At 39.2% G+C, this 16,272-nt stretch overlaps 2 protein-coding genes across 10 annotated transcripts in view; one reads left to right on the forward strand and one right to left on the reverse strand.

Annotated features, from left to right (window-relative positions):
- The window catches only part of LOC143264619 (uncharacterized), a 392,045-nt gene that overhangs the window by 35,612 nt on the left and 340,161 nt on the right, over positions 1-16,272 (reverse strand). The window lies entirely within an intron of this gene.
- LOC105664357 (uncharacterized) overlaps positions 1-16,272 on the forward strand; it is a 79,148-nt gene that overhangs the window by 24,646 nt on the left and 38,230 nt on the right. For 5 of the 9 annotated variants that reach the window (XR_013038446.1, XR_001097557.2, XR_013038441.1 and 2 more), the window contains exon 2: positions 5,191-5,266. The exons of 3 other annotated variants lie outside the window; for them this stretch is intronic. The gene's annotated coding sequence lies outside the window, so the exon portion shown is untranslated. Of the gene's footprint in view, positions 1-5,190; positions 5,267-6,891; positions 14,578-16,272 lie in introns of those variants that run through there. One more of the 9 variants, XR_013038447.1, reaches the window with a different exon arrangement.

Genomic DNA, 16,272 nt, shown 5'->3' on the forward strand with positions numbered 1-16,272 from the left:
ATTTCGAAACTCGACTCCTCGACGACCAGGATCGCGATGCTTCCAGATCGTTCCAGATCAGATTGAAGTCGGTTCACGGAAAAAGTTATGAGACGCAGTTGAATCGCTGTTATTATTACGCGTACATCACTGATTCCACTCCGAGGAATCTCTGCTCGTTTATCACGAGATGAGCTGGAAGAAGTTGATCGATTAAATCAAAATTTCGAGCTTCATTCACGCGGGACACCAATCATACTGGTCAGAAAGACAAGGAACTCTTTAAGATATTGTCACGAGTCAGTGGTAGATGTGGACGTACTACCTACGGTGCACTGGGTAGATATACTGTCAACCTTATATTTTTAACACTAGATACGTATGAAACATATGTGTAGATTTCTTAAGTTTTATTAACTCCACATTAGGTAGTTACTTATATTAACACTTCTAATTATAGAAATTATTAAGAAGCTCTTGTCAAATATATGGTAACATCTGTCGAGATGAAGCATCATTAAGCTAGTTTACGTATCAGCTTAATTTATTTGTCTACTTTAATTCCTATCGAAAAATCAGTGGTCTTCAGTCTATAAATGTAATGTTAAAAGAGGTAGACAATAATAGTGTGAAAATTGTTCATCAAGGAGTTAATTTAAGTTGCAATATGTTCATGTAATTGTACATCGACTAACGATTCGTAAACGTTGCGATTGAAAATCAAACTACCCCTCTTGTCACGGACTGCCTTCAACCATTTATCCCTCCAGTTCGATGATGGTGGCTGATTAATTCTCGATCGCTCTCGCCAAGCAGCTGATCGTCGGATGATCGCCGATCTGCAAATTACCTACTCAATAGCGACGTAATAGCGTAATAGCGACGACGTGCTTCAATGCTAACCGACCGTTTTCTACCTGCTTGCCTCTTGGCTATTCTTTATGTCGCGCACTCATCCGCCGGCTTCTTACTTTTACGCACCTCTTTTTGCTCCTCCGTCATTTTGTACAACAAGGCTGTTGATAATCGACAAAAGTGTCAGTTTGCAAATTTCAGTTAGTAACCGCTTGTGTTTACATCTGCCTGCAGTTTTTGGGGAGAATGCGTCACCATTTTGTATTCCGCTTTAACACTCATTTTGTGAGCGATCGACTACACTTCTGTTTTTAGATTTGTTCTTTATCTTTTTGTGTTTGTGTGAAAATATTAAACTATCTCAAGTTTTTTGCACCTTTTACTTTTTCAAAACGTGAATTTGAATGTGAATTTAAATGTGAATTTTGAATATTAAACTTACGAAACTAAATGCTTTAAGTATCAAACTTATTGAAATAAAAGTTTGAAATATCGAACGTGTCAGTATAAAAATTTTAAACACTCCTAAAAAGAAAGCGTAAAATATTAAATCTGTACACGAACAAATACGCGAATAAATAAAGAAAGAAATTGAATTGGGTGTCTATAAATATCCAGAAACGATATCAAGAAAGTTTGAGAAGATAAATATTCCGATCCATCAAGAATATTTCGATATTCAGAAAGGACGCCGAAGAAATTCTCCCTCCGTCTGAATTGTTCGTGAAAATTCTTACGTAAACTGTCTCGCAACTCACGGACACAACAATGCTTGACCCCTTCACGATAAAGAAAAGGGCTTCGAATGCTGTTACGGTAAAGTTTTTCTCTCCGAACCTCGGAGATCTATTCTTTATGGAGATTACGTGATAGAGATACGATCTGAACGTATCTTCTTCGCGATGCTACACTGTTCCCAAGAAGCGATGTTGATTTACCTCCTTCGAAGTTCTCCAGTTCCTTTTCTCGAGTACCCTGTCGAATGTGGCTGGACAGGGTCGAGGATATCGAACCTCCGCTATGTTACACAATACGCGCACTTTGTGCCGACGATTCCGAACATGTAGCATTATTCGAATTACTGAAATTATCTGAATTATTAGACCGATTAAATTATAATAGGTCGTTCCGGCAAATTTACCTCGAGAACTACACTCTTTCGATAGCCTTACGTTTTGTGGAATCTATAACTTTCTTTGTAATGGCCTTTGTATCGGAAGGAAACTTTTGCCTACTAATTTCAGAAGTTTGAATCACTGAAATTATAGTTCCGTTAATATGCTAATTCGCTACTTTCAAACACCTACATTTCATGCATTTTACTACTCTGATATTTTGGACTTGTTTTCGAGGGAAGGCTTTGGTTAACAATTCTTCAAAGTTAGCCATTAAAATTATAGTTGATGTGAGGTTTTGTGATCTTTGCAATTTTGTCGATATTTTAAAATATTTACCTTGACAGATACTTTGAAGACCTCTCACTTCACAAAATACCTACAAAAGCTCGTTTATTTCGTTTACACTAGAACTCGTTTATTTAAAAGAATCTTCCATTTTACAAGTTTCAACACTCGCTAAAAGTTTCAAATTTCCAAATAATTTCACAAATGATTAAACTCGAAATTCTTATTAATGCTTGACATAGCCAACGCAAAATACAGTAAAGAAATTTGTAACAGCGTCGAAGTAGAACTTTTTCAAAGCGTTAATCGAGAAGAAAAAAAAGGGGGAGCGAAAGAGAAAAGAAAGCAAAGAACAGTTTGCATTGAGCTTCCTTCCTTGAAAAGCGTAATGCACCCATTACCCTGTCTCATGCATCAAACGGTGTTGTTATTTTCCAGTTGGTTTTCTACCTGCAATGGATGCAGTTTAGTCAACATTCGGAAGCCGTATCATTTTATCACGGCCATTCAAACCCCATTGGCCGTGCAGCAGAGATACCGCACATATCTATATACATGTCTAGTCTCCGTTCTATCCGCATACAGGGTGGAACCGTGGCGAAACACGGTATTTCGAATGAAGAAATAAAAAATTCAATTCAATGAATGATCGTTCGCCCTTTTTTTCCTTTTTGAACGCGCGGTTCGATTGTCGTGAGCACGAATTCGAAATGGTTTTATCGTTGCTTACAATAATGAGTCTTTCATTTTTAGGTTAGGTTTGGACATTAAGAAATTCAGTAATTTAGACATTTAAAAATTCTGTAGTTTAGAAGCTTGATTTCTAATCTAGAAATCTGGTCTTGAATTATCTTTGATAATTTTGAAGTTCGATAGAAGTTCGGTAATATAGAAATTTGATAAATTAGAAGTTCATTGACTTGGAAATTTACTACTTGTAAAATTTAGAGATATAGAAATTTGGAGAGATACACATTTTGAGATTAGCAAATTTTTAATTTAAGAAATTTTGCTATTCAGAAGGCACTCACCGATTTAACACATTAATTGCCGCCTTGTAGCTGTTGAGTTACATTAATTATTACTTTTCACTTCTAATTTTACCTACCATTTCTAAGCCATCCCGTTACTTCGTTATTCTAAATTCCAAATATCTACTGGTACCTCTGGACTAGTCAAAGTATTCCGATACGAAGAAATTCCTATGTAAATTCAGGCATCATCCATATTGTGTAACATACTAATCAACGTGTTAATAATATGAAAAATTACAATATTCCTCTACATAAAATTATACTTATCTATTTCACTAGGATCTTTCTAATGCCTATCTCGTATCACTTAAAAATTTTCGTACAAATTTCACAAATTCAACTCGTTACATTACCAACAGTAAAAATTTGAGGTCAAATTCTATTGTAACAAACAATTATAAGCGAAGTTCCAATTACACCTTCATTTTGCTTCTACGGTTGCGTTCTCCGCATAACACTCACGAATCGATCGCTAACAATTACCTTCCTCCTTTTATCCGTGCATGCAGAAAAATAATACAAAAATCTGAATACGCGATAATCGACCGACGTTCTTTTCTTTTTCGGTGATTTTACAAGTGATTACCTGCATACCGCTTTCAAGAAGTTCGAAATTATAGGTAGCATGTTGTAAACATAGTATGCATGTTGTCGAGGATCTGCAACTATTTATATCGCGCTCATTTTATGTTATGCCGTATCCTTTTCGAGTTTGCACGGTTCACCCTTCGTGAGAATAATGTAACAGGATGTTGCGAGAATCTTTCATTTTTAAACATTTATGGCTCACGATAAACTCTCTTCAACTTCATATTTTTTTCATAATGTACATTCGAATGTAACCTCTTTTGTATTTATTAAAATAAAAAAAATATATATACCTTTTTGCTTATGTCAAGATATTTACATCTTGATTATTATCTGATTACACCTACTTTCAAAATGAAAGAACTCAATCCTCTTATGAACGTCTATTAAACGAACAGAACATGACTAAAGTATAATTCCAATGATTTCATGAAACCCACGGAATCCAAAAAACAAGATGCTAAAAAAACTTGATCCATAAATTCGTCAAAACAGCCAACCCAAACTAACTCAACGCTTCGAGATATTGAAAAATATGTACATTCTTAAAATGGCAGTCAAGAACAGTGCAACTGTGGCTCCCAGAATTTGCTATTTCATAAACATTGATGACTTCATGTCAAAATTATTCCTAAAGATTCATTATAAATTGCTGACAAAAGCTTTTTGCAATGAAACGAAATTCGGGTTAAAATTTCAGTTTCAAAAATTGAAACGGGTTAAAATTTTGATGAATTCCTATTGCAACGTCACGTGGGTGATCTTGTGTGTCTCTAACAATCGAGAGGACAGTTAAACGAACAGCATCTTGACACAACGTTGGACTTAATCACGGACAACTACACGAGAGAAAACTCTGTAGTCCACGAAGACATCTACCCCTCGAATTTAACCTCGTTCGAGCCGAAAATGCATATAATTAACGGTCACAAATCAGTACTCTATCGGTGCGTACAGTTATAAACGATTCCCGCAGATAAACGCTTGAGCCAACGAAGAAGCTTCCGTTGGATTTCGATCGCATAAAGATAAAGGTGCACACCTGTTTTCGATATCGATAACGAAATTATATACATACCACCTTATTATAACACCATGTCGCTGATATTATCTGTTTTATGCTCCTTTGTACGGTGAAAGCTTGATTCTGCACGGTGGTTATTGGAAATCGATTACACGATACAATAAATTATCGTTAACTGCGTCATATCGAACGAAATAAATTTTGTATGTCTTGTCTTTGCCGATTATTCTTCTCTCCTTTTCTTTCTACCATTATCCGCGTTCGAGACGCTCTGTAATAATCCTCATTCGATGATCTGCCGTTCTAGATAACATTTTTTACTTCGTCCTTTTGGCGTCGGAAATGAAGTTCAAATCCAGGACTCATGGAGGTCAAAATCATTCGTAAGTGTGATACAAATTCTCTGAGTATTAATTTTACAAAATATGAGAAATTAGGAGGTATGTCATATTTCGACGAATAAATCAGTTGCATAAAAAATTTTTACAGATTCGTCTACGTATCTTTTTCTCAAATAATAAATCACAAAAATAGCTCTCTATTAGTATTTTATCATTAGTAAGGTTATACACGCAACCTTAGCACTTTCATCATTTAACCCTTTGATTTTATCAATTTTTCAAGAAAAGATTTTCAAACTTTCAAAAACGATAGCAATAACAAAATAAGTAACAGTGCTTTAACTAAAAGTACATTCTCAACGCGCTATTGAAAGTGTTAAAACATGCTAGCAGTGGTAACACTTGATTCTTATACGTTCAATATACAGATGTTACTTGAGTGAAAAGTGAATCGCCCTTACCACGATATCGACATGAAATTTCACATTTGCGGGACGATATTCACCATTCGCCGAAGGTAGATTTTGCTGATCAGCAAAGTATTTCACCGATCACTTGCCGTTCGAACCGTCATAACAATAGAACCGTAACATTCGGTAGTAGCACTTTCCATGATCAAACCCATATCTCAGAGAAGCTCAAAAAACAAGTCAAATAGAAAATATCGAACCACTTCTTTTTTTATTCCCCTTAATACGATTCGTTGCACGGATTGAACTGCTGCGTCTGCATCCGTCGGATAGGTTCCACTCACTTCGACGGACATCGATTCTAAAACACGGTTCACGAGAAAACTTTTTAAAAAACGATGTTCGTCAAATGATGAATTCACAAGTGCATGTAAACTTCAGGGTGAATATGTTTGTGCAAAGGTGTAGTGAATAAAATAAAATTTTGACTTATTACAATTTCAAATGCTATAATTTGTCATGTGTTGTATTGTCGCGTGTTATATTGTCACGCATTGCATTCACCACGTGTTGCATTTGCGTTGCATTTATCACACGTTGCATCAACCACGCGATGCACTTACCACGCGCTGCAGTTACCACGCATTGCATTTATGACGTGTTGTATTCACCACGTGTTGTATATTCACGCACTGCATTCACCACGCGTTAAATTTACTACGCGTTGCATTTACCACGCGTTGTATTTACCACGCGTTGCATTTACCACGCGTTGTATTTGTCACATATTGCAATTACCACGCGTTGCACTTGTCGCGCGTTGCATTTGTCGCACATTGCATTTACCACGCGTTGCATTTGTCACACATTGCAATTACCACGCGTTGCATTTGCCACGCGTTGCATTTGCCACGCGTTGCATTTGCCACGCGTTGCATTTACCACGCGTTGCATTTACCACGCGTTGAATCTACCACGCGTTGAATCTACCACGCGTTGAATCTACCACGCGTTGAATCTACCACGCGTTGTATTCGCCACGCATTGTATTTACCACGCGTTGCATTCACCACGCATTGTATTCGCCACGAATTGTATATTCACGCACTCCGAATGATATTTTCATAAAGAATTCTTTCATTCTTCGCGAATTTCCTTTATGTACACTGACAGAAATTGTTCAAAGAAGACTTAGAACACGATATACAGAGCATGGAGTAATAATCTTTGATCACGGTCACGTCGTTGCCATTTCAGGTACATTAAATACTGGTCCGAGATAATGAGTGCACCTGTGTGCATATCTTCATCTCCAATCCAGTATAGCCATTCAATAGCAAAGCTATTAATCTAACTGCTATCAAGATCTAACATTGTGGAGGACTTCTGAAACGTTCCATGTTTCTCGTATCGTAGCACAAAGGGCTTCTGATGATTGGTTTACTTGAATCAACATCGAAATAAAATAGTTTAAGTACCGAAGAAAAATTTATCCCTCTTTCATTACCTTCATCCTTCTAAAAATATCGTATCACACTTGCTGACAGTATACAAATTCTACAGTGATTGTTTACTAAAAGTTACACAGGTTAATATTAAAACTATTGTTTTCGAATGTCATCTGATTTAGTGTACCGACTAAATAAAATATTACAGCATTATAAAAAAAGAATAGAAATTTTCTCAGCAAAATATGTGACACCTTCCTGCATAAAGATCTCATCATTCAGCAGAACTATCGTTGTCCGATTCTTTTCATCGAGAATTTCTTTCTCCTCCTAATAGTCGAGTTTATTATTTGTGCAACGAAGCGGGCAATATTTCTTCGTTTCCTTCATCTTGCTTTCGTTGCAGGGTGAGCACCTCTAAACGTTAGGATTATGAAGATATCACAGGTACGAGCCAGTCCGACAATTCGATTACGCGTGTATCTGTCAGAATCTCTTTCTATCGTTTAACTTGTTACATAACCAACCAGAATAATATTAGTAATATAGAAGAGGTTGATGGAGAAGCTTTAGCACCAGCCATGATGGTTATGGGAGGCTCGACTCGGAGTACAGTTGACCATTCAAGGCCGACCTGTTGGTCGCTTACGAGGCCTAAAGTGGGACCTTTTTTCATGGAGGCCTTCCCCTCTTCTTCTTTTATTCTCGCAACAAACGATTCGATGCCGCGTGGATGCCGGGAACTGGTTCGACGAAATTTTGTATTAAAAATCGACCGTATCGTGGGAACGATTTTCAATAAACTTTTCATCAACTTTCAGCAAAAATGTAATATTATACTCCACGTAATCACCTTTTAAATATTCATCGAATTTATATCGAACGAGGTGAAAGTTTGATCAAAAACGATGGTGCACAATTTGTCGACGTAATTTAAAAACTAAACTTGTAGAGGACACATTTTTCTCTTTGAAAAATATTTTTTGAGATTTTTTGGAATGGTCACTCTGCTATTTTTGATTATAAAATAAAATAGTTCAGCAAATGCTGGCGGCTTAGAACACCGGAGCGACGGTGCTGCCACTCTGCGTGCAAAAGAATCAGACAATTTCTTTTTTATCCTTAAAAGCATCGTCTATGAAGAGATCAACAATACATAAAAACTGCAAGAATAACTATTATCGTCCGATCATAAAACATCATCAAACTTGAAATTTTACATTTCCTTAAAAATCAAGCTTCTCAAAACAGCAACTAAGAATGAAAAGCATCTAGTTTGATTGGTCCAAATTCGCGTCAAGCAGTGTACCTCCTTTTAGAATTCTTAAAATACTATCAAATGTACATCTAACACATTTCACTGACGAATTAAGGATCCGCCGGATGCAGGAAGGCCGGTTCCGCTTCGAATGCAATCTTTTTTTTAAAGTCTTTGAAATATATCGCGGATGTTCACGGGTCATATGCGGGCCGTTATTTACGCGACAGTTAATTTGGAGCAACCCTGTGCGGTTATGGTGGTAAAAGAGGAAGAGAGTGCTCGATGGAGAATCGCGAGCGTGCCACGCGAAATTAATTAAACTCGGAAAATGGTAAGGCGCGATAACACATACCACGGTTTCGTTATCTTCTTGGCACGGCACCCGAGATGTTTAATTACAAAAAGTTAGATTAGCAAAATCGATCTTAAACTTTCGACCACAAATTTTTTGTTCCTGGATCGTTTTGTTCGCGCAGAATAAGTATCGATATCCAAGGGAAGAAACGCAGGATGAATTGAAATTCTTTTCGCCCGATGATATTAACGTTACGGAGAAATTCGTATATTTTCCTTTTTTTCTCGTACGATACTTTTGTAGAATGTTTCGGCAGTTCGGTAAAATCACGAACCTTTCGAGACGTCGTTACGAAGCTACGTGCCTTGCAACTTTAGACGCCTAATTCTCCTTATGATCCTGCACTATTTCGTAAACCGCAGTCGTTGTACTCCTGGGACGATCGTGCAACGAGATTCTGCGGAACATCTGCGCCACGCGAGGACTCCGCGCCAAAATTGCATTTCTTACGTCGCGGACGGGGGATTCTCTTGATTCGAACACACCTCCAAATTACTAATCCCCTAGCTGTTAAATTTTCTCCTCCAGCGTACCACCAATATTTCTGAATACTCGCCACATATTCATCGCTTATAATAAATTAAATTCCCCGGTTGGTCACAATAAACATTTAGCACAACACTTCACTTGCTACGTAGCAGTAGTCAACGATAGTGTCTACATCTCAGTTAAATTATATTTTTCCGACCAACTGCATTAACAAACTAACTTTAAGGCAAAACTTCAAATTTAAATAATCTAACCAATTTACATAACCTCAAAAATAAAGCTATCTGCAGTTCATCAAAGAAGTGAAAGAGAGACGACTGTTAACACATTGACTCTGGGATCGTTAATTCAATACCCATCGTGCCGCATCCTCTTTTCGTGAACTTATCGGGAAAGGATAGGAAACGCCTCGACGGCCACTCGTCGCTCGAAAAAGCAAACGAAAGAGAAGAAGAGGAAAGCCATTTCACCGACCGGAAGCCGGACGCCCTCGGGGTCTTCGTATCTATCGACGAGCGACGACGTGCCACGTCAGCTAGGACCGTCCACCCTTCTCTGGTTCGTCGTCGGTTCAGGAGACTGTTCTGATATTTATTTTTATTGCCGCTCCTGTCAACGCTACCTCGACATATACAGAGGGTGACCTAGGTCGACGAAAGACTTGGACTACTGCCAGATGAATCGTACCGAATAAATACCAACGAACAATCCGCCGAATAATATTTCACTCGTTACTTTTCGCCGTTTGCCGCGACGCGAGTCTGCGAATTTAAAGTATACAACCTTTGAAAAACGATTGACCCTATTCCTTTGACTTTCTTGCTTTTATATTCTACGAGTGCACTTCATACGAGTTATTGCATTCGAGATTGTTAACGAATAAAAAATAGAAAACGACGCAATGGATTGACTGTTCCCTACTTTCAAAACATTAGACATCGTTCGAATGACCACTATGTCACCGCAAATTACTGGCACGAAAATAAATATCAACTGTAAAAGTGTGAGAACTAGAGATAGGTCGAATAAAAAAGAAAACAAAAAATTTGCCAAGGGATCCAGGAGACCGTACCTACAGCAAGGTACACAGCGAGGTAGTGCCGAACGAGGCTAACCGTATCAACCGATTTTCAAGCTTGTCCGAACAGCAAACGTTCAACGATGCCGTTTCTATATAAAGAACAAGCCGATACCAGCAGGCATAATCGTATTTAAAATGGGCGTATACGAGGGTAGAATGCCGCTTCGTCGCGGCGGTTCCCTGTTCTTAAGCCGGCGGTCGCACCGTTTACCGCAAAATTATAGTCCGTGGGCACGATGGGCGCCACGAGTTGATCCGACACGTTGATTAAAATCATGAACACGGGAACGTCGTTCGCCGCCTTTGGGATGAAAAAATCGCTCAGGAAGCGTCGCTTCCAGAGCAACATTTCGCATAACGAATATATCTGTCCCATTTCCGTTACCTCCGGTCTTATTCGAAGCATCGTTCGTTTTCTTACGACCGCAAATTCTACTCTCTGGACCGGTATCGCCGTCAGCGACCGGCAAACGGGCACTTGCCACGGATGCCTCGTTCAGGTAATACTCTTGTGGTTTATAAAATTTGCACACGGTAATGAGTTGAACCCAAATTTGTTCGAATTGATACTGATTCATCGATGCTACGTGGGCGTCTGGACATTGTACATTCGAGTTGATCATCTGTGCGTTGGTCACGTGGTTTACACATGTTGCTATAAGAATCTGTTATATACACAGACGTAGACGAAAATTCGTATCAAACATACGATTTAGTTCTGAAAATTTACGAATACGTATTGAAGATTGAATTAAGAAGTTAATAGAGGTGTCGATTTGAGCTCCGGGCCTTTCTGGACCACAGAAGCAACGGTTGCGAGGATTACACCGTTCGAGACGCAATCCACGAAACGCGGAGCCTTTAACGAATCGATAACGGCGCAATCCTCGCTGAAGCATCGACTCCAGTCCAAGTGCCGCTTACGAAAGAGGAAATCCGCGATGGTCGCGGGATGTATCTCAAAAATTGTTGCCAGGGTCGTGGAAAAGGGTGGTAAGGTCTGTCGGGTGGCGATGGGAGGTGGTATTTGCCAAACAGCCGAAATAAAGAACAAACAGCGAGGGAGGACAAAGAGAAATAGAAAGAGCGAGAGCGGCAGGAACGGTTAGGTAGGAAAGGGACAAGGGTAGGAGAGAAGGGAGGAAATGGCGCGCGTTACGGAGAAATGGCGCGGAAACTGGGGATAGTGACGGGCAATGGGCGCCCGCCGACTCCTGCTAACCGAACGAAAACTCGTAGCCGAGGAGAGACCGTGGGAGGACAACCACTCCCTGGCTTTGCCGTGGCTCGTCTACCGTGGAACGAGGACAAAAGAGAAAACGAACTAGAATACCTTACAAACGAGAATCGCGGAAGGGATAGATAGCCGGGACCGACGCGTATAAGTGAGCCAGCCGAGGAGAGCAAAATGAAGGAGAAAGATCATCGCCTTCGTTCCTTTCCTGTCTACCCACCTATCCCTCTTACCCCGACCCCCTTTTTTCTTTTTCTGCCGTGAATTGCGCGTAAAGATTGCCCGTACGATTGAACCAACTGACTCGGACCAGGTTGCACGGCTCCCTGGAATCCCTGCGCCCACTAAAGACCTCCTGCTCTTAATGGACTGCAAATAACGATCTCCAGTATTTCTGACCCGAGTCATACCTGACCTTCGGACTTATACGAAACTACTATGCCGATCGATCACTAGGAAAATTATCTCTATTGAAATATCATTCATTTCGTAATAGTTGATCAATTTCATAGTTCACGATTATTTCGTGATGATATGAAATCCAAATGTCGATAGCTTCGTTGGTTACTCCCTTGAAGCGTAGTATCAGCAAATATCATCAAATACATAAAAGAATATTGGGCAATCAGCAATGAGTCAGTTTGGGAACCTATGACGCATTTAGACAGATCGAATGCTCACTTCCTACTTCGGAAAAATTCGAGCGTAGCCGAGCATTCTTATATTTTAAGGTGCCTGCTCGGATCTGCCCAATTTGAACGAATAGCTTTAACAGTCCTAATAAGGACGCTAATAGAACGGTTGCTGAATCACGATCCAATTAGCCATACCGAATATTCGAATCTTCCATCCAAACAAAGATGTGCTCGTTTGATGAAACACCTTTGTTCAATTTCCACGAAACGAGCGCGAACGAATGCTCTTGCTCTACGTTTCCGCTCATCGAATCCAAATGCATCTAATTGGTAAAACTTCGCAGATAAAGTAACCATTCTGTACAACTCGTTTATAGTCGTTTCCACAACAAAGTGGAAGTCGACGAGATAAAATGGCACACGATGTGGATAATTTTAGAGGTATGGAATGTTCGGTGCGAGCGTCTGTGTTCATCTATAGCCAGTAACCGTGTCGGCATCTATCGGAAGTCGGTGAAACCTTCCGCATACGATACGAAAACGAACGGTTGACCAGCCGAAGAAGAATGGAAATCGAATCGAAATTATTTTCGAGCTTGGCAATTACGCCTACTAGCGGTTGATTTACGAGATCGTGGCCACCGCTCGATTTTAATAGCAGCGCACGCACCGAAAGTCATTCTGTTCATTGCGTGACGCGTTTTAAATTAACGATTCACGTCGCGCGATTTATATAAAATATGTAGAAATCGAGATCGATATTCCGTGGAAACGGGTTTCGTTAATACCGCGCCACAGTCATTTGTATTCGACACCGTTCAAATGAAAACGCAAAGAATTCAATTCTGGATCGTAACGTGTCCTTGTTATGCGAGCCGGCAAATCATAAATGTCGGAAGAATATGTACTTGATAATTTTTAATTGCCAATAACAACGACGTATATATCTTTATTTATTGATCATTAATGACCGGTCGCTTGTAACATTGTATCGATCGCGCGACAAGCGAAATTATGCGACAACGACTTTACGAGTACAAAAATAGGGTGTAACACGATAACTCGATTTAATTAATAATTTCTCTACAGTTGATGAATGTGAATGAACTAATAATTAGCTTCACATTTATCACATAGCGTAAAAATTATTATAAAAGCTACCTGTAAGAGCAATCGGTTGAAAAATAAAGACGACGCGATTATTTTAGGAAAGAATGTAAAAATAAATTAATGTTTTATTCTGTCGATTGTTAATTTCCGAATTCCTAAGGGAACATTATTTCTTTGTTATCCAAAATTGCAAACAAGAGTCAATTAGAACTGAAAAATTTTTCTGTGAAATGTAAATGATCCACAATGACAGTAAACACGTATTTCATTATAACTTGCAAATTTTTTGATCATAATCGTGATTTATAGTTTCGGACATCCTATATGCGAAGGTGATCGCGGTACTTGGTGACTGGTTCGATTTTAGCAAAAAAGGGAAGCGTGCAATTAGCGTGAACGGTAGCCGCTGAGTGTTTTTCGATGCGCGTCACGTAGCTTATTAGCAAGATATTTACGAGCTGAATTTTTATTGCCGTCAAGAAGGATGACTCGAAATTGTTATTATATCGAGAACAGCGGATACGCGTTGTAGAAGGAAAAAATGAAAAGGGAAGATTGACATGACGAGCGTTGTGCACGAAGGAAAGATAAAAGGAGGGGAGACGGTAACGAGGCGCCACAAATGGCGATAGATTGAATTAAGATTGCGCGACAGCCTCTTGCAAGATGAGCCCAATTATGAATTAATTACCGTACACATTAACTCTATACTTCTTAATATCCGATTATGTATTAACATCGTAGCCGCGAAACTTTTTCACGCAGCCATTTTGTTTACGGTCTACGGCTTCGTTATTATAACAAATTAATTTAATAGGATCTTTATAGTATAATTTTTGCCAGCCAATTTTCACCTTTGCCGTAATTACCGTAAAGCCTTGTAATTAAATAAGAAACGGGACTGCGCTACTCTTTTCTTTTTTACTTTTGAACCCAAGTTTATTCCTGGCGTAAACGGGAATATGGTGAAGGTTGTCGCGTCGACCGAGATACATTTACAAAATTTTACATGTTTCTCTCTTCCTCTCGTTCGTGTTTAATGGCACGTTCATATTAAAATTTGTTTAGACGACAAACTTTCAGGGTGTTTCACTGTGCACTGTTTTCGCATTACAACCTCGTTTCCTTCCCCCTTTTTGTTTCTATCATTATTATCCAACGCCACGCTCTTGAAAGGCTTTTTGTTGTTGTTTGCAACTGTTAGTAACTATCGCGTAATTAGTTGTAAGTTGGACGGTCAGTTGTAATTATTTGTTAGTTAGAAACTGTGGTAGCGAAAAATTTTCACGAGTTACATGCGTGCTAATGTCTTATAATGTAACTTAACACGCAATTTTATTCTTCCTAAAAAAGATAGAAATACAAGTTATAATCACTTTTTAATAATTGAGCACTTTAGTACCGAGCAGCTGTATATCGTTTTTAACAACGCTTGCAAAATTCATTCATTCTTTTATTTCGTGATACGTTCCATTTCGAATTGCGTAAATATTCTGTTTTTAAATTCCTCACTTATGTACAAGTGCTAACAACGATATATCGTTTGGTGCTAAAAGAATGAAATGTTTGTAAACTAAGCATTATTTGCTTTTGAAAACTTCCTAACAAAATTTGCTATAATTATATCTTCACAACTCGCAACAGTCTCCTTTCTTAACCATTTTCTCTACAGAATCCCAACATACTCAGCACCATGCACGATACATACACACGAATATTGCATCACGAATTGCCTAATTATTTCGCCAAACGAAATAAGAAACATATCAAAACTGTCTCATCCAAAAAGAGCCAAGGTGTCCAGCGCAGAATTACACGAACAAGAAACTGAAGATAAGAAGTAACCAGACATGCAGTGAATGTAACGTTACACCTACGTTCACGTAGAACCTTGTAACACCCACGTAATAGTACGTTATTCCAGAAGCATGCTCCCATTAAACGGACCGTGTGTATGCCGAGTCTTGTTGCGGCTGATCTAGAACGACCATTTCGCAGGGACCGTCTTATTGCGAGACAGCGAAGTAATTATAAGGCAACCACTATAATTGGCAGATATTCTCTTCCACGCGTTGCTGGTGTATGCTGAAAGGAACGAACGCGGGAGAACATCGCAAAATGGTCGCGCATCGAGCTGGTAAAACATGCATGGGAATACGATGAACTGGAAAACGTTTTAGGGTTTCTCTTTAAACGTTTCCTCGCTTTATGGCAGGGTTCTACAGCAGGTTCTTGAATAAGATTTTCATGTATTCATCCGTAATTTTTTGTACAATGACATGTAACGATAGAAAAAATAAATCATGGAGCCTCCTCTTTCATAGCTGCCATTTTTCTCAAGTCCCGTTCATCAACTTGTAAACGTCATTCTACCACTTGCTCTGCCAATGTAACCTAGGTTGTAGAATGGGTTACCATAAGTATAATTTTGCACATCCTTATAACTCTATCGGAACTTTGAACACGACGCAAAGTATAGTGAATCAAGTTCGAAGTTCATCCCACTCAACGGCTTATTTTATCAGAAAAAAAGGAGAATTAATCGGAACGATTGTACGTATCGGTAAAGTGGTAAGGTAATTTCGAGGTGGTTATAGCTGTTCGTCCGCCCATGTTCTTTTGTCCAAGAACAGCACAATACAAGAGCGAATCGACTGATAAGAAGGGCAGACATATTAGTCTTGCTACGGCAAACTCGTAAGGTGTAGAACGTTCTTTCTTATGCAAACCACTCTCTCTCCATCGTGGCGACGGCGTAAAAAACTATCAACGACGACCCGTTATCGAGAAGTTCTCTTTATACGTACACCTAAAACACCGTATACTCTTTTCAACGTATATATACGTACGTAGGTTCTTGCCAGGCCCGAGTAGAGGTGGTACAGGGGGCGCTAATGTCCGCCGTTACTCACGATTCTCATTTGCAAGATTGCCTATACATCTCGTGGCATCCTACCATGACCGTCCCTCGATACAGGTTCATCGCTGTGTTGGTACATGTAACGGGTGTATCGAACGTTCAGGT

Source organism: Megachile rotundata, chromosome 1, assembly GCF_050947335.1.
Source record: "Megachile rotundata isolate GNS110a chromosome 1, iyMegRotu1, whole genome shotgun sequence".
NCBI classification, from domain to species: Eukaryota; Metazoa; Arthropoda; class Insecta; order Hymenoptera; family Megachilidae; genus Megachile; species Megachile rotundata.